The sequence below is a fragment of the Phoca vitulina genome, unplaced genomic scaffold, assembly GCF_004348235.1.
Source record: "Phoca vitulina isolate PV1807 unplaced genomic scaffold, GSC_HSeal_1.0 scaffold9, whole genome shotgun sequence".
Lineage (NCBI taxonomy): Eukaryota > Metazoa > Chordata > Mammalia > Carnivora > Phocidae > Phoca > Phoca vitulina.
In genome coordinates, this window is record NW_022589712.1 from 19,381,404 (window position 1) to 19,401,856 (window position 20,453).

General features: G+C 38.5%; 1 pseudogene; it reads right to left on the reverse strand.

The window, feature by feature from the left end:
* Positions 1–314: 314 nt before the first annotated feature.
* LOC116634689 lies at positions 315–16,844 on the reverse strand (annotated as a pseudogene).
* Between the last annotated feature and the right edge of the window lie 3,609 nt (positions 16,845–20,453).

Genomic DNA, 20,453 nt, shown 5'->3' on the forward strand with positions numbered 1-20,453 from the left:
CTATGGGGAGCTTTGGTATTGACCAAAAAGAAGATACAGGTTTATCAAACTTCATTTAATGGGTGTCAAAATTCTCTGGCAGATTTTGGTCAAGATGTTTCTATTTTAAAAGTACTGATTTTAAAATCTCACAACTTAAAACTACCTCAAAAATGGTCTGGAAAACATCCCTTTCTTTCTGAAGGTTTTACATAGCCTTTATATCATTAATCAGTCTTTCACTATTAAACTTAAATGGCAAGTGAGACAAACAGTTCTGAGACGTTCTTCCACAAACAATCAAGACTGAGTGCAATGTTCTAGATAATATTCATTTAGCCAGTCTGGGTTTTCTGAGCCAAGTTGGTGACTTTGCCAAACCCAGCAGCATATGATGTCCACTGCCACGAAGACACCTGCAACAACTGTCTGCATCATATCATGAACAGCAAAATTACCCAGAGGATGATAGAAATTTTCAACACACATAATTTTGTCAGAAACCATTTCAACGATAGCAGCACCCTTAGATTTCAAGAATTTGGGCCAACTGTCATCTTCTTACCAGAGCAACTAGCAATCTTCTTCCACTGCTTGACAAACTTACAAGCAATGTGAGCAGTGTGACACTCCAGCTCACGTGGATAACCAGCACTAATCTGGCCTGAATGCTTCAGGATAATCACCTGAACAGTGAAGCCAGCTACTTTCATTAGTAAGTCATTTTTGCTATCACCGGCCACGTTGTCACAACAAGCATCTTTGACAGACATGTTCTTGACATTGAAGCCTATGCTGTTCCCAGGCAGAGTTTCACACAAACTTTCAAAATGCATTTCAACAGACTTTATTTCAGTTGTAATGCTGACTGGAGCAAAGATGGTTGTTATGCCTGGTTTATTTATTTTTTATTAAGTATACTCTATGCTGGGGCTCAAACTCATGAGGCTGAGATCATGATTGCGTGCTCCACCAACTGAGCCAGCGAGGTGCTCCATTATGCCTGGTTGAGGACACTAGTCTCCACTCAGCTCACAGCAGCTATGCTAATACCACCAATTTTATAAACAATCTGGAGGGAGAGATGAAGAACTTGTCAATTGTATGAGTTGGTGTTAGGAGATAATACAGAGCTTCAAGCAGTGTGGTTCCACTGGGACTTCCATCCTTCTAGTGAATTTCCATCCCTTGAACCAAGGTATTTTAGCACTTAGCTCCAGCATGTTCCTCCATTCAAACCAGAAGCTGGCACAAATGCTACTGTGTTAAGTTTATAGAAAATTTTCTTAATGTAGAAGCCGGCTTCCTCATTTCTCTTCTAACTATAGAGTGGCTCAGTAGAATCCACTGGGTTAACACCAACAATTAGTTGGTTCAAACCCAACATGTAAGCCAGTAGGGCATGCTGATAGGTCTACACAATCTTGGCGATACCAGCTTCAATTTTACAAATACTAGCAGCAACAATCAGAACAAAACTGTCAGCCTGAGATGTACCTGTGATCATATTTTTGATAAAGTCTCTGTGTCTTGGAGCCTTAGTGATGGCCACATATTTACTGCTCTCAAATTTCCACAAGGAGATACCCAGGGTGATACCATATTCACACTCAGCTTTAAGTTTTTCCAAGGCCCAGGCATATCTAAAGGAGACTTTCCCATTTTAGCAGACTCATTCTCAAAAATGTTGGTGGTTATTCTGTTGATTCCAACTACATTTGTAGAACAGATGGCCGGTAGTAATAGACTTGCTTGAATTTACATGTCCAATGATAGCAGTATGATGTGAATCTTTTCCTTTCCCATTTTGGCTTAAATTTAGTGATGTTTTTCATAAGACCTGTGTTCTGGTGGCAAACTCATAACAAAAAGAAACAATTTGTTTTTAACTAAGTAAATTTTACAATGTTTTAGTAGCCTACTCTGCTTCATGCATGTCAGCATAGTCATTTTTCATGAGACAATATTGCTTCATTCTCTAAATATATGGATTTTGTCAACTGCTTTTAGGAAAGTATGGTACAATAGTAGTTTATTATATTCTGTTTCTTATAGTCTATCTACGTAAATTATACAAATGGAAAGAACAAAAGTAAGGGAAGTTTTACAGTCTTTATGTATTTTACCATAATTGTGTTTTTGTCTTCTTCCTTCAAAAAAAAAGAAGTGGTATCTGAAAGTCATCATTGTCGGTCATTTTAGGTCATATAGACAGAGGCAGTCCCCCTCAAGTGTTGTATTAAGGGGGATTTCTAAGATAGAGTCAGAGCGGATGAGATTTCTAGTTCTTCTCAGAACTTCAAAGCAGATCAAACAAAGGGAACTCATCAGCTGGTGAGTTTTAAATCAATGTTGATGACAACTAATCATTTCCTAATGTAACCGTGACTAGAATATAAAGCAGATTTGTATACAAAAAACTTTCTGACTAATGTTGGTTCTGAAATTGTCACTCACTGCATTATCAGAGTAAGTTTTTCTTATTAGTGTGAGGCCCCACAAAAATATTCCCTAAAATACACATACTCTACATTTATTTTGATAGCAATGAAAGACATCCATCAAAGTTTATATTTATTAAATCTCATTTATATAAATATTATATTTTTAATAAACTTAATCTAAGTGAAATAGTGAAAAAACCAAGACCCTAAAAATGCTTCAAAACTGCTATGAAACATGTTACATAGTCAATGATCATAATAACCAGTGATATAATAACCAATAATATATAACCAATAATCACTACATAATCAATAATATAATTATATAATCAATGATTATAATAATTAATAATTATAATATATGTAATAATGTAGTGTGAGGTTCCTAAAACTGTTGATTAAAAAGCCCTATGTCCATACAGAGTTATTACAAGAAGTCTAGATGTAGACTAATGTATACATCATAATTTATAGGTTATATAAAAATATCAACTTACTTCTTGAAATTTTATTTTGTTACAATTGTGATTGATATACTATACATTTATACTCAATTATTATCACTATGTATTTTCTTATTCAACAATTGCAATGCTATTCACTATTATTATGAAATGATCTGTGATATTTTTATGTCTTCAAAAAGGTTCTTATAACTGAAAAGCATAGAAAATTATTAATATATTAAAAATGCTATTTTACCTCCCTGAGCCTAATTTTTTTTTCACTCTGGATGGAAATTTTGCAATCTGCCATATGGAAATGTAGTAGATGTTGAGAGCATTTAGTAAATATTAATTTCTTTACCTTTCTTTACCCACAGATACAAAAACATAGTTTTGCTCTGTAAGATAAATATTCACATTAAAATCAAAGTTATCAATTCTCAATTTTTCACAATTCTGATTTTTTAAACAAATTACTAGAGAGAGAACTGATAGAAAAACTCAAACTACTAGCAGAAATTACCATTAAAGAGGAGCAAAACTATGACAGAAATACAGTCTTAGTTACAACACTAAGGCTAAACATTAAAAGAGGTCATTAATATGAGAAATGATAATTATGTAATGTGATAGAGGCGCTAACTATTGCAACAATGTATTAAATATTAAACATATTAATATATAAATGTATTGAATATATAAATATTAAATATATAATGTATTAACATATTAAATATATAAATGTATTGAACTAACATGTACACCTTAAATGTACTTAATGTTACATGTCAAATATATTTCAATTTTAAAAAGTTAATTTATGTTTATTTCTACTAAAAAACAATCAACCAAAAAGTAAGAGTCTTACTAAGAGTCTAAGCTTTATGCACATTCTTTTCTTAAATTTTTATAACAAACTTTCCTGTCATAAGAATGTAGTAGTAGTATTCCCATTTTACAGATGAGGAACCTGACATACCAGGATATTAAGAAATCTCCCAAGACTACAGAGCAAGTTAGTGATGAGGCTGGCTTTAACTACACTTCCTTTCATTAATGAAATCTTACCCAACTCTGCTATGAGGGGGGTTCTCTTAATTGATTTTGATGCTTTCTGGGCAATAATATGATCTGGGATTTGAGGTAAGAAGAAGCAAAAAACTCACTGCCTCCCTTATTCTAAGAACACATGCCTGTCTTTTCTTTCCTGGTTCATTAAGCATTTCCTCTCCCTCTTTTTCATGGTGAGCAGCTTCCTATAAATTTCTCCCAGTCCTGTTATATTGCGAATGTTCCCATTTCTAAAGACATCAAATTTAAGGGTGCTTTGACAGCTCTGGCTTTTCTGATTCAGTCAAAGAGCCTTAGTCTATCTTTCCTGTGAAATGTTTTTTAAGATAGCAGAGAGAAACTCTCTAGATATGTAGAGAGAAATAAGACTCCTTAGGCACATTTCCCAGCATCATTCTCTGAAAGAAAAATTGATCTATGATAGAGCACTGTAATTAAGTGGCAATTATATTGCTAATTCCTCTGAGGAATGATCTATAGAAAACAAGTCAGCAGAGTTAAGACTGACATAGGCTAGGCTTTTTTTCTTTCCTTCATTGACTACTAGCCTTGCTGGTTTGTCACGGTTGAATAGGTATATTCAAGTATGAAAGAGTACTTGGTCCATGTTGCTCTTAATGAACTATCTTAATAGCATATTCCTCTCTTGAGAACATTACTGCTATTGGAGCCAAATTCTGCTACTTTGGTGAGCACTGACTAATCACACTCCCTCGGTAACCACGTGTATACAACAGACAACTGAATAAACTGATGACTGAGGATAAACATCTATGTATACCGGCATAGAATTTCAGGAATAGTTGGACATTGAAACCATAACTACTAATGCAGAGATGCCCTTAGGAGAATGTAACATGCAGAGAGTAACCTTTGTTGATTAATAGCTGCTCGTTTCTCAATTTCACTTTTCATTAGCATTGCTTGACACTCAAAAATCTGCCAATATTGTGGGTGTAGTAAAATTTTTGTGTTAGTGTTTGGGAACTGATATAGATATACTGTATTAGTCACTTTTACAGTAGTGATTACTGGCATATAAATGGTTTATTTCCACTTTTTCCATTGAGATATATACTTTAAAAAATTCTTTCTCTGACTATATTTGTCTAAAGTTCTTCCCCATGTTTCCTCTTAAAATAGGAAGGAAAGAGAGAGAGATTAATTTACAGATTTTATCTGTGATAATGTCCTTCCTTTCCTTTCTGTAAATCAGTATAGGAAGAGTGCAATTCAAACTCCTCTTGCCAAATAAGCATCATACTTTGAGCATATGATCCAATTATTCAGGGCCCTGGGCGCTGTTGTAAACTTCCATGTACAAAGGAAAGGAGGAGACATGAGATGAGCTAGAAGATATAAAATGTAATGACAAAATACAAAGGTCAACAGGTGAATGGTGCAGACAACTGTATGCATCAGATGTGATAATAGGATGTGACTGATTCAGTGAGAAGCCAGAGTCTGGCCATGTCTTTGATCTCCCTACTTCAGCCTCTTTAAATAGTGTGGCAATAAGCCAAGTGCCTACTGATCTGACCAAGGATGAAATCTTGTCACTGAAGACTCCCACTCTCTATCCAGAGTTAATGCTCCCACAGGACAGAGTACAGATTCTTCTCTCACCAGTTGACATGCTTACACCTGCAAACATCACAGACATAAACAGACCAGCATTTTCTTATTATTTTTCTTAAAACACAAACACTGTAGATATTGGACAAAGAGAACATGCAATTCATATATAACTTTCACAGCTCTCTGTTTTGTGTTGAACAAAAAGTAGATATAAGTGAGAATAATTCTTTGTTTTCCTCATGGGATTATTCAGTTAGAAAGTATACAAAGCAATCCAGCCATGCAGAAAATGATATAATCTATTAAGATGAGTCTGAGTACTTGGAAAATAAAAATATTCCATAATAACAAAACCTGTTTGCCACTTATCTAGTCCTGTGCATAGTATGTGAGACCAGGTTATCTTTAAATGTTCTCTAGATGTCAATACTTTTGAGCCCATTGCATTTGTGCTCATACATCAATTTTGTAATCCTAAAAGCTTGCCTATTGCATTTGATAAATCAAGAGTAACTGTATGTCCATATTTCTTAGAAGCAAGAAGTTTCATTTTAGATTCAGCCGCTAAGTGCATAGATAGTAAAGAGTTATTTGGAAGAATGTAAAGAAATATTTAAGTGGCACACATGATACCGTAGAAGAAAAATAATGCCGTGTTAATTTGCATCCTGAAAGGTCAATAGACAATTAGGGTGGCATCTCAATTCCTTTTAAAACACATAACCATAGGGGCGCCTGGGTGGCTCAGTCGTTAAGCGTCTGCCTTCGGCTCAGGACATGATCTCAGGGTCCTGGGATCGAGCCCCACATCGGGCTCCCTGCTCAGCGGGAAGCCTGCTTCCCCCTCTCTCACTCCCGCTGCTTGTGTTCCCTCTCTCGCTGTTTCTATCAAATAAATAAAATCTTAAAAAAATAATAAAATAAATAAAATAAAACACATAACCCTAATGTCTGTAATGATCAAAAAATTACTCTAAGAGTGGCACTGGAGAATGAAATTCTCTTTTCAAACTTGAAATCAGGATCATGGAAGCATATCTCAATTTTTCTTAAAGTGTGACCTGAAGAGAATCGCTTGTTAAAAATGCAGACTCTTGAAACTTTCTCCAAAATAATCCACTGTAGAAACTCATTTGTAAAGGAAGAGATGACAATATCTAACACTCGCTTCCTTAGGTAGGTCTCATATATCCATTAATTTATCCATTTAGCAAATGTTTATTGAGCACTTACTAAATTCGAGGTACTTTCAGGCTTGGGATTAAAAATGAATCAAATGATTCCTGCTGCAGAGCACCTCGAGTTTCTTGATAATGACAAAATTCAAATTATTGCTATTAGCGATACAATGGAGATATCCACCAAGCAAAATTGGACCCAGAGTGGTAGAGGATAAAGAAGAGATGTCAGGTTGGTGGAGAACAATGTATGGTCTCCTCTAAAAAAGCTAAGCTTGGAGAAGATCAAAGGTAAAGAGATGAGTTTAGAGACTATCACAATGAATCAGACGAGAGATGCAGATTGAAAAGTGGATACACATTTTTTCCTTCCTTCTTTTGGAAATAAACCTCACCATTCCTTTGGCAAACTACTCCTTGCCTCCCTCCCCAGACACACACACACACACACACACACACACACACACACACTCATGGGATTTTGTTAGAGCTGTCAATCATAGTACTATATAATCCTGGCAAAATGAAAGGTCCAAGGTTTGTGTGCATGACTGACCATACTGATTATCTATCCCTTCCATTATTATTTTCAGTGGATGAGAAACTGGTCATGTCAAAGAATGTGAAAGGAACCAAATAATAATCAAAAGATGAAACCACAGCAATTTCATAGGAGCAGAAGGATCAACAAAAGTAAAACCTCATGGTAATTTTAGGAATATTTTAAGTAATATAAGCATCCACTGAAAACATGACCAATTCCAGACAATTCTGTTAATGCTCATTTCTTCTTTCTCTCCCTTCTTTCTTTCCTTGACATCAGGTAGGTCCTATAATGGTAGCTGTGCAAGAATGGAGTATCAGCGTTGGGGGGTAGGGAGCTTCATAAGCTGGGAAATTGCCTATAGAAAGGGGCTGGGCAAATAAGCAAATATGTTGAGGATGATGGAGCTTGGTTTCTCACTGATGAAGAAGTGAATACAAATATGGAACAAAGGAAGATTCAAATGAACCATAAACCCTGTAGTGTAGAATGGAATAGGGAATTTAATAGAAAAAGTAAATATGGGATGCCTGGGTGGCTCAGACTTTAAGCATCTGCCTTTGGCTCAGGTCATGATCCCGGGGTCCTGGGATCGAGCCCCGCATCAGGCTCCCTGCTCAGCGAGAAGCCTGCTTCTCCCTCTCCCACTGCCCCCGCTTGTGGTCCTTCTCTCATTGTGTCTCTCTCTGTCAATTAAAAAAAAGAAAAGAAAAGAAAATGTAAATATAAGGCACAAGCCAAACATTGAGGCCCCAGTATCAGTGAACCTACCTCACATCCAGACCCGGATTTCCACATACTATTCTCCACTAAAAGAACCAAACCTTCTTGGAGAAGTAGCTTATCCAAATCAGGGTCAAGGAAAGTAGAGAGTGAGCTTGGAACATCCCATTGTGCCAAATACAAAGGAAGTCCTGAAAGAATGAAGAAAACAGGTTAGAATACATATCTAACTGGAAGGGGCTCCTCTTATCCATATCTGGGAAAATTTAAGCATCAAAATAATCATATCAATGGGTTATAAACCATCAAACTAATAAAAATAAGTAGAGATTAGAGCAACTATTCTTTACAATAGAATATCAAATAATAAATATAGGAAAAGTATAGCAATTTGAAAACCACCACTTTCTACCCATTGTAGCAATAATAAATTCAATACATGTTGCATCAAGTGGTGAACGTGAGCTGAAGAATGGGATATTTGCATGAAACCAAAGTATCTCCACAAAACAAAATGCTTAGTAATTCCAAAGTAATGTTCCACAGGAGAGTCCTGGCAGACATAATATTTATCAAGTAATCAAATTAGCACTATTGGTAATGAGACAAATTAGCATCATGTGCCACCTGATAGAACACAATGAAACCACCACTGCCCTTCTGCAATATTCTTGCCAAAAATGCATAATGTGCTTCACTTCTGGAGGAAACATTAGACAAATCCACATTGAGAAAAACTCTACAAAAAGAATGTTCAGAAACTTCAGAAATGTCAAGGTCATGAAGGTCATGGAGTGACTAAGACATTGCTCCAGATTGAAGGAGCCTAGAGAGACATGACACCTGGGTACAGTAAGAGGTCCTGGAATTGTGCTCTTGTAATAAAAGGCATGACCGGGACAATTGGCAAAACTTGAAAGGACCTCTGGATAAAGGGTATACTGGTATTTCTTTGTAGCATCTTTTTACTTTTTGTGTCTAATGTTATTTCAAACTTTCTAAAAGATCACTTTAAAAAATAAAAAAAAATTAAAGCGTTTCTTCCCCAAATTACTATTATCTCTAGTAATCTCCTTGTACGCCTGAAGAGGTAGCTGGGCAGGATAGTAATATGGTTCTTGCTGTACTTCCTTAGGTGTATGCCACTCCAAATAATCACAGACATTCAAAATGGGGTATTTGATCAGACATACTGAGCATGGGAAGAGTTAGGTATCAACATAAGAGTAGCTTATTCTCCCCAAGAATTTACTATGTTCTCATTTAATTTTCATACCAACTCCAAGAGCTAAGTATATTATTATTTTCATTTTCCTGATAAGAAAACTGAAATTCAGGGGGCGCCTGGGTGGCTCAGTCGTTAAGCGTCTGCCTTCGGCTCAGGTCATGATCCCAGGGTCCTGGGATTGAGCCCTGCATCGGGCTCCCTGCTCAGCGGGAAGCCTGCTTCTCCCTCTCCCACTCCCCCTGCTTGTGTTCCCTCTCTCACTGTGTCTCTCTCTGTCAAATAAATAAATAAAAATCTTTAAAAAAAGAAAGAAAGAAAGAAAGAAAACTGAAATTCAGATAGGTTGAATAAGTTGTCTTAATTCATAGTTTTAGTAGATGATGGAGCAGGGGATTGGAACCCAGGTAGCCTCTGCTGTGACCTTATTAGCCACTTTGGTATCCTGTTTCTCATAGGTCCGGGTAATGTCCAGCTTTGGAAGGCAAGACTGATGTCAGGGATGGATGCCATTGTGAAAGATTGATTGTTCCTATTGGATAGGACCCCTACTAGTTGGGAGGAGGTAGATAGACAAATTCTTCTCTTGGTCCCCCTCCCCTAGTCAACAGCAGTAGGTCAGGGCACAAAGGCACAAGTCAAACAGGTCGGGGAGGTAGAGGACTCTCCTTTCCCCGGAGAGGCTAGAGCACCAGGCAGGACAGCTGGACAGAGTACAGAGTACGGAAGTCAACATCAAAGAGTCCGAATCAATTGCACATCCCAGTGGACAGGGACTGTGGGGGTCTCTGCTGCATGTCCTCCCTCTCTCAGGACTGGTCCAGGAATGGGGACAGCTGAGGCTAAGCTGGATCATCCAGTGTAAGGATCTGTGCAAGGCAAGACTGGGAGAGCGGAACCTGACTGACAAAATGGCTTAGAGTGTCTTATTACAATATTCACTTCCCAAGTGAGGGCAGGGGGGAACCCCCAATTTCCTCAAGTATACAGCACTTTTTCCTCTTGGTCCTTCCGTGGCCCTCCGGCTCCCAGGACCCTCTGGGGATGCAGTAGTGACACCATAGAGCATTTTAATGGTTTAGAGTTATGCAGCAGTCAGCAACTCCCTTTTAACTACCTCATTTCCCCTTTCCCCCAGAAAGACCAGTCTGCACAAACCAGCAGTATTTAAAGTTCTTCATTCCGGGTTCTCATTTCTCCAGATATTCAAACATATTCATCTTGTGTCCTAGGTCTGTTCGTTGAAATAAACTAATTCAAACTGAGACTGGCATTGGCCCCTCTGGTAGCCACTTCCCACACACTATTTTCCACAACACCTACATGGTTCCCCTCTTTCTGGCTTTCAGATTCAAAGTCAAAACAAAATGTCAAACTTCCGGTCTCCGAAGGGCGAACTCAGGAGGGCCCAGCAGCCACATTGTGCTTGCTGCTCATTAAGCGTTCCCCTAGGGCAGGCGAAGTAAAAGAAATGCACCAGGCAAAGCTATAAATCTAAATAGAAGGATTTATTCTTAAGGCTGATTTTTTGCAGATACCCGCAACCGAGATAAAATCCAGACAGACTGGTTTTGCTGAGAACAGCAGTGATGCCTATAAAGGCCTGTTTGGATTTCAGGTGTAATGGCCAACGGTGTAATAACAGTCCTTAGACCTTACAACCACAGATTAATAATATCTGGAATATTTCGCAAGAGAAAAGAAAACTTAGAGTGTTGAAGAAAGCAGTGGGAAGTAAATGAACAGCTCAAAATCTTGTTCTAAATTAGTCTTCAGGTATAAGCCTTTTGACAGGTGGGGCTCAAACCAAGCTCTTTGCTCTGCACTGGGGTTACAGGACAGGATGAGGGACTGCTTTAAGATACTCTACCCCTATTCATCTGTGTTCCCTGACTGCTCTGTCATTCAGAGAAAACTTACAAATCATCTGCACCTTCTCTCTTGGAAAAACCAGCACAGGTCCATCAGCCACAAAACCGCCAAACACAATATCCTTAGGAAAATGTGCTATCAAAAAGCTTTTGTTTGTGGGGGGTAATCTTGCCTTGGTTCTGTGACATGACTTTTCTCAGTGTTGAGAAGCAGAGCCAGAGGGGAGCATGCATTTCCTTTAATTAAAAAATAACTGTGAACTGAACGAGTCATTTAACCGTGTGGAACTAAGTAGATAGACTAGAATGTGTTTATCTCCAGCAGAATAACAAGTTGCAAATGAATGCAGAACATTTCAGGGCATGGGTAAACACTGGGATCATTTCATGAAATAATATATGAGGACCATATTTCACAAATTATAGTTATGCTTTCAGGTGCCTTGTTCTCACAACCCCCATAAAATTTACTTGAGTTGTTTGCAATTTGGATGCCTCAGCAGATAATTTCCAAATCTTCCCTCAAAGATTCTTTTCTGCAAAGCTGTCACTTGAAACTGAAAAGTCAGAGATTTGTGATTTCTGAGTCTGCCACTCACTATGAGACCATAAACAAACCGCAAAAACTTTCTGAATCCTGTTATGTTTTTTTCGTAAATGGGATGTGAGGATTCGGTGAAGCAATGAGTTAAGGTAACCTTGTCCTTACCTGAAGGACAGAGGTAGATTCCTTCTCTCGAGCTCTCTAGACAAGGTCATCTCTTGCACTGGGCAGCTGCTCTGGATGACAAGCTCCCTGCTGATGGCCCATGCTAGTAGCAGAGTTGCAGGTGTAATGCCTAGAAGGAAGCAACTTGTTGCTTGGGCCAGGGTCTCTCCTATTTGCAAGATTCTGTAGATCAGGGGCGCCTGGGTGGCTCAGTTGTTAAGCGTCTGCCTTCGGCTCAGGTCATGATCCCGGGGTCCTGGGATCGAGCCCCACATCGGGCTCCCTGATCAGCCGGGTGTCTGCTTCTCCCTCTCCCACTCCCCCTGCTTGTGTTCCCTCTCTCGCTGTCTCTCTCTCTCTGTCAAATAAATAAATAAATAATCTTAAAAAAAAAGATTCTGTAGATCATGGTGATGTTTCTGTGGCCTGAACCTGTGAAGGGAAGGGGCTACCACCGTAAAGAACAAAGGGAATAGAGGATCTCAAAAGGCTCCCTGCACTAAGCAACTTCCGAACTTCCAGATTCTAGAGCTAAGTACAAGTTCATATAAAATGGAGGATGCATGTAGGAGTGCCAATTTCTGTTCTTAAAAAACACAAATCATAAAAAAAAAATACCATCTTTATTGACATTTTATAATACAAAACCATTTTAACACCAGAAAACGTTTAAAAGACATGTATTTGGAGTAGAAGAACTTTCTTTCGAATAAGATACATTTAATGCTATGATAAATGTGTTGTGCTGCCCATAGATGATTTATTCTACTAGAGACTAATGGAAGCCCTGTGAAACCAAATGGGTCTGTGGCTGGGCATTTAGAAACCAGGCTTCTAAGGAACCTAAGTCTTGCAATCAAAAGCTAGTTTACTGATGGAAATCCCTATCAGTATCTTGTAGGCTTGGTTTTAAATACATTTTTTAAAGGCTTTCTGCTGTTATTATCTGATATTGGTGTACAGCATTTGTGGCCAACAGTGGTATACATGTCCTTTTTTTTTTTTTTTTTTAATATATTTGTCAGAGAGAGAGAGAGGACAAGCAGGAGCAGCAGCACGCAAAGCAGGCAGAGGGAGAAGTAGGCTCCCCGCTGAACAAGGAGCCCGATGCGGGACTCGATCCCAGGACCCCAGGGACCATGACCTGAGCTGAAGGCAGACGCCCAACTGACTGAGCCACCCAGGCATCCTGGTATACATGTCCTCTAAAACACTAGAAATGTTTCCACATTTGGGGCTTTGTCCAGAGATACAAAGAAATAATATTGACTAAAACCAAATGTATCTAAAGTGATGTGACTTTTGGGGCACCTGGGTGGCTCAGTCGGTTAAGCGTCTGCCTTCAGTTCGGGTCATGATCTTGGGGTCCTGGGATCAAGCCCTGCATTGGGCTCCATACTTAGTGTGGAGTTGGCTTCTCCCTCTCCCTCTGCCCCTCTCCCTGTTCATGCTCTCTCTCTCTCTCTCTCAAATAAATAAATAAAATCGTTAAAAGAAAAAAATAAAGTGACGTGACTTTCTTAGAGATCATCAATTGTGTAAGATGTAGTCAGTTCTCATGAGGTTAGCTTAAGCCTCATACAAAATCCTAAAGATCCCGGTATACATAGTTCAGCAGCTGTCTTATTAAGCCCAAGTAAAAAATATCACAGTTTGACTAATGTTCTTGCTGCCATTCTGTTTGCTATAGTCTTCTTGTTATAAGTTTGCTATATAAATGATATATATTGCAAGCCATGGTTCAAAGCATTCCTGCCTTCCTATGACTATAAATGGCAAACAGAATGAGATAAAGAATTGAGAAATAATAATTTTACAAAACCGCTAATGAAAACTCCTATAAAAAAATTTCATTTAGAAGGTAGATGTCAGTAAAGAGAAAGATGAATCTTAAATATTATAATATAGAATGTCAATTGCATGGGAGCTAATGTAAACTCTTTAAAAAGTAAAATGGAGATTCACGAACATCACCAGAAGCCGATGTGTTGGGATGATAACATCTTACATGCACCACCGCTTTTTAAGTGTCCTTTCCTATTGTAAGAATAAGATATAATATCGTTAAGGCTATATAAAAGTGAAAAATGAGGCTGATGAAACTTAGGCATTGGGATAATATTCACATTAGCGCTTAATGAAAATAACTTTTCAAATTCTGTTATTTATTCAGTAAACTGCTGTTCTCCTTTTTCCTTCCAAGTCATTTGTCATTCTGCAAATTCTCAATAATACACAACTATTCACTAGTGAACACTCTGAAACTACATGCTTATGCTAATTACCATTAAAAGGCAAATCCTAAATGCCTAATGTAGAACAAGTCCATTTATTACCTAACAATTTTATCCAGTTTTACATGAATGCATGCAATTGAATGTCATGGAACAAACAGTATAATGTACCCTTTTTCTCCATTTTAACCTATGCCAGAGGTTTATCTGCATCGCAGCCTATCCACTTGAAGGATTGATCATTGTACAAAACTAGGTAGGGATGATTGAATAGAATTTAAATTTTAATTAACCACTAATTGGAAAGAAAGTATGGATCAAATCTGGAGGGTTTTTTTTCCCCCACAATAAAGTCTACTTTTTCCTAATAGGTTTAAAAAGCAATTTAATAAACCATCCTACCTCATAAAATTAATGAGGCATTTTCATGAGACGGTTTGACATGTTGGGGGAGCTGAGAATCCCATGGGAAAGGCATGTTGACTCACTGACATGGCACCCTTGTGCAAAGCAGTGTGGAATTAAGCTTGAATTTTTATGAAGAAAAACACTGCTAATGGAAAATGAATCCCACTGAGCCAACATCATTCCCCTGCACACTGCCCTCATTAGATGAAAGAATTTAAGTTTAGTGGAGAGCTCGAGACCTGAATGCTGGAACGATAGCATGAGCTACGATAAGAGAATGTGGTAGAATCTGTTGTTTCGATTGCGTCAGTGTGCCAACAGTTGTGTTGACTTCTGTTTCTGAACTTCTTCAAGCGCATCTTCAACCTCACTTGTTACACTGGGCTTCAGTTCCTCCTTCAAATTCCCCGTTTAGACACTGTCCTATCATCATCTTAAAATCTATATACCTAAGGTTAAATTTATTATCTTCCATCCAAATCCGCTAATTCTCCCAAATGTGCTTTCTGTAGAAGCTGTGCCAGCCCTTCAATTAAGGACAAACATTATGCTCTGTATAATCGAGCTCGAGGGGTGAACACACATGAAATGGCAAAGGCTCCAGTATAGTTAGTGTTACAGAATCGTGTTCCTCAGAACTTACATATTCAGGTCCTAACCTCTGATGTGACTGTATTTAGAGATAAGGCCTGTAGGGAAGTAATTAAGGTTAAATGAGGTTATAAAGATGCGGCTCTAATCCGATAGGGCTTATATCTTTCTTGAGAAGAGGAAGAGACACCAGAGATGTCTCTTTCTCAGAGTGTACCCAGGGAGAGGTCATGTACGGAGAAAGGGAGAAGGTGGCTGTCTACATGCCAGGAATAGAGGCCTCACCAGAAATCAGCCCTGAGAGCACCTTGATCTTGGTCTACCAGCCTCCAGAACTGTGAGAAAATAAATTTCCATTGTTTCAGCCACCCAGTCTGTGCTTTGTTATATTTTGTTATAGCAGCCCTAGTGACTAATAATGATATAGATGATTGATAGACAGATGATAGATAGATGATAGAAAGATAGATAAATAGATATAGATAGATGATAGATGATAGATAGATGATAGATAAATAGATAGATATAGATAGATGATAGATAGATAGATAGATAGATAGATAGATAGATAGATAGATGATTGATAGATAGATAATAGATATTTAGCGATGGAGGAAGGGAATGAGGGAGGGAGGAAAGAAGGAAGGAGGGGAGGAGGAAGGAAGGAAGGAATGAAGGAACAAAGGAAGGAAGGAAGGGAAGGGAAAAAAAGGGAAGGGAGAAAGAAAGAGGAAGGAGCATGCCTGGTGCCTGGGGGACGTCAGAGGGAGGCTGCCATGTTGCATAACTCCAAGGGACCATACCTACATAAAACAAAAGTGTGTTACACTCCTGGGGCTGTGCAGTGCTGTGTCCCTGGGTCAGAGAAGGTGTTACTGAGAAGTTTGAACTGAGACTAGAAGTTTAAGTAAGTCATTCATGGAAAGATAAGGAAAGAAAGGCATCTGCCTTCTGCCTGGGATGCCTTTCTTTCCTTATCTTTCCATGAATGAACAAATGCGGCACTTTCAAAACACTCCAGGTTGATGTCTAAGCCACGAGTGGAAGGCACGCAGGAGGGTCCGAGTGATGAACATCTGTGAGCCACACTGAGTGAGCCGCTGCTGTGTTGTTAACTGGCCTCCACCTAGGTTTGCTGAAAACAAAACACAACCACCGCAGGGTGATCCAGATTTCCCTCTTTCCTCATTCTTTATGCCAAGTTGGTCTCCAAGTCTGGCCATTTCTCACTTTCTAATTTTTACCATTTGATCATGTTACTTCCTATTCCTGTAGCACTTTCTGCTCACAGCTGAAACGTTGCACAGCCCCTGAGGAGCTGGTGTATACTCCTACTCCGTTTCCACTTCTGACCCAAGTCAAAGAATGTAATTAGTTGAGTATTTTTAAAAGTGTTTCGGCAATTAGTGGGACTCTTGCTGACTTTTCAATGGGCCAATAGAGGCAAAAATTAGTTTATAAGGTCTTGAATATGAAGTGAGTTTTTAAGCAGAAGAGGATTTAAATTGCTGCTCTTCAGAAGAATAAAATGTAGCTGTAGATAATTTTGATTTCACTATATTTAAGAAAGTAGAAGACGTAAGAAGTGATATGCTGCAGATGTATCCACTTGTATGCTTTTTTTGGTTCTTCTTTGGGAGAACATAACTTTTTCACATATATATATTCTGAGGAATACATATACCGCATTCCAGTTAATAAGCTATTTTGTCTCAGTGCCAAACCTACCTGCTTGGACGGAACAGTGCATTAAGTCAGGTCTTCTTGATTGATATGAAATTCATCAGCCTCGATCTAATTTACCTTTATGTTTCTGAATGTTTGCATCAGATGCCACACGCATTTTTGCTTTGCCAAAATATAGGGAGCACCGAAAGGAGATTGGAAGGCTCTGGGAGAAAGAGTGGACACGCCCCTTCCTGTTTGCTTCCTACCTGTCTGGGGCGGTTCCTGTCAGCATCCCCCTGTCCAGCCCTCTGCCCTCTGGCAGCGCCTTTCTACAGCTGCAGCTGAAGCCAATTTACAGTCTTCCCGTCTTCTCCAGACCAGCCTTACAATGCCGACTCAGAGACACCAGCACCCAGCTAGCACTGCCTCCCAGGCCAGAGGCTCAGTCCTCTCAATTTCTCAATTTTAGTAAGTCCAGAGTAATGCTTTCCTTTGTGCTCTGAGCACTAGAGATGGTAGCTGCCTCCTCCGTTGCTAACTCTGTGATATCTCAGCATTCTCTTTTTACCCTTCCAGTTACCCAGTTAACAACTTTTTTACCTAGTTAACAATTATCTGTATTAAATTCTCACTGTTCAAATAACTGATATGTGAGTCAAGTTTCAACCAAAGTAGAACTAGCAGGAGATTAGATAAATAATTTTATATATATAAAATATATACAAATAATATATATAAAATAAATAATTTTATTTATATAAAATAAAACAATGTATATATAAAAACATTTATATATATAAAAACTATTTATATATATAATAAGGAATTTAAATAAGGAGTTATTCCTAATAAACAAGGAATTATATATATACACACATACACGTATATACACAGACAGGATTTCTTCTTCATTAGGCAAACCTCAGCTCCGCTCCTAAGACCTTCCAGTAAACTGAATCAGGACCACCCGGATTTAACCTCCCTTACTTAAAGTCAACTGATTATGGATTTCAATCACAGCTGCAAAATACCTTCATGGCAACACCTAGATTGGTGTTGGATTGAATAACTGGGGACTGCAGCCTGGCCATGCAGACACACATTACAGTTTTTGTCTCCTCACCAGGCCCCAACTCATACAGACCCTCATCTATATGTACAGAGCTGGATTTTTCTGGCTGGACAAATGACAAGAAAGAAGAATGGCTGTGAGAATTTATCTTTCCAAGTCCCCTAGGAGACTACGAAACTAGATCACTTATGGATCTCAAGTGCTGGCTCCAGCTCTTCATCTTGGAATATTATAGAGTGACCAATAGTTAGAAAACCTGTTTCTATCCCTGCCATTTGGCTTCTTATATTTAATTACTGTCCATAAATTATGAAGAATACAATTTAAATTTTTATTGAATAGCAACAATATTTTTAACAGAAAGGTACAATAAATCAAGTTTTCTTGATTGACAGGACATTAATCAACCAGAATGCAATTCACCTTTATCATTATAAATGTTGTATCAGATGCCTACATATAGGAAATGCTGTAAAATTGGATTTATTTTTATTCACTTACTGTTTTGATCTCAGGCAAAATACCTGGTGAATTCTTTGGCCTTACGTTAACTTCCCTGTTTAATCTCTTGCATTATTCTGGGTTTCAGGTGGGATAATGCACATAAAGATGCTCTGTGAACACAGCAAGCCATTCTTTTTGCTTCAGGATCATTACCCAGGATTTCAAAAAGAGGACCACATAGTTCTGTTTTCTCTGTTCTAATATATTAACTCATTTTTTTCTGTTTCCATCTTGAGAAGCTTCATTGCATCTCCGGATTTATGTGTTGGACCTACTATTCCAATAAAAATCATTTAAGAAATCATTTCCTTTAGAAGGCAGTTATACAAAGATTTATGACTTTGATTTCCTAGATTCATTTTTCAGAATCATAGACATGACATGGAGAGGTTGTTTAGCTTCTATTAAGCACCTAGTGTTCCTAAGTAACATTTATAGAGCTGGTGAGTCAAAATTAGACCTGAGAGACCAAAGAAAGAAGTAACCTTCACTCCAACCCATCCTTTACTAATGCTTTGAAAATAAATGCATTTAAAGTCTGGCTTTATTCCATCTGGTCCTCATGCTGACATTACTGTGGTCTTTGAGCTATATCATGGAGAATAATTTCCTGCCTGCTGGGATTACAGTATCAGAGAATATGGAATATGAGTCTATTCAATATTTCCTTCCGGGAAAATTATTCCATTTTCTTCTAGGGTTTGTTTCTCAAATAATCAACCTGGTAGAGCCAAGACACTCAAGAGGACACCTTCCTTTCCTAACATATAGCCATCTACTCATACCTACCCAGGAATGATGAGATACTGGAATGAAAAACTAAGGAAGGGGCAGTTTTGATACAGGTGAGATGAGTTTGCTAGGATACCATAACAAAATACCACGGACTGGGTGGCTTGAACAACAGGAATTTATTTTCTTACATTACTGGAGGCTGGAAGTCCAAGATCAATACTGGAGGCTAGTGTCATCAGGTTTGGTTTCTCCTTGGGCCTCTGTCCCTGGTTTGCAGATGGCTGCCTTCTTGCTGTGTCTGCACATGGTCTTCCCTCTGTGTGTGGGCATCCCCCGTATCTCTTTTTGTGTCCAAATTTCATCTTATAAGTACACCAGCAGATTGGAAAGTACAATAGCCTCATTTTAACTTAATCACCTCTTTAAAGGCCCTGTCTCTAAATACAGTCACATTCAGAGGTACTGAGGGTTAGAGCTCCAACATATGAATTTTGCAGGGACACAATTCAACTCACATTGGCTATAACTTACAAATAGCTCAGTATTAGGTATTATGATAATGCATTTTGTCATTTAATTTTTAAAACAACTTATCAATATGTGCTCTATTCTTTTCCCCACTGTAAATGTGAGAAAATTCATGCTAAGTGAAGTTAAGGATATTTGGTGGGGTCAACATTTTACGGCTGGGGAAATGTTCTCTGGCACCAAAAGAAATGAAAGGAAATTGCAGACTTGGAGAAATTCTGTCCACGAATTGGGAAACATTGTAAGGAGTCAAGGAAATAAGTTGAACTCCAATTTCACATCACTTACTGGGCCTTTCTATAGTTTTGGCTTATCCAGGATTCTACTCCAGAAAAGCTGGTCATGCCAGATATCCAGGAAAGGTTCCTCTAATTCGGACCTCCTTTCTGTAGTAGTCCTTCAGAGGACTGCTCTTGGGTTACTGAAGCTATGTCTCCAGTATGTGCAAGGAGGGCAAATACCTGGGAATGATGTTCCCTTTACCCAGGGTGGCCCATTTGCCAGTGGTTAACTAGAATCCAATCAAGAAGCCCAGTTCCCTATCCAAGGCCCGACAAACTCTGCAATGTAATTTACATTTCAAAGCTCCCTCAGACATCAGGCTGGGGCTGCCAGAAATTTCACTCTTGGCTTGGTTTCTTTTCCTTCTTGGCTCTGGCTTCCCCCTTCCTTTCTAGTTTCCCCTGGTAGCATGTCCTCACTAAATTACTTGCATAAAAACCTTTGACTTAGGATCTGATTCTGAGTCACCTTCTGTGGCTAAATCTTGTTCTAAATTGTTCCAGTTCTTTACAGGTAATAATGGATTAAATCAAATCCCAATACTGAGATATAAATGGATTAGAACAGGACACCTGGGTTTAATTCCTGGCTCTGTCCTGTAGCAGCTTAATGATTGGATCATTCATCACTCATTCCAGTGCAAAAGAAAGAAAATCAACTCAA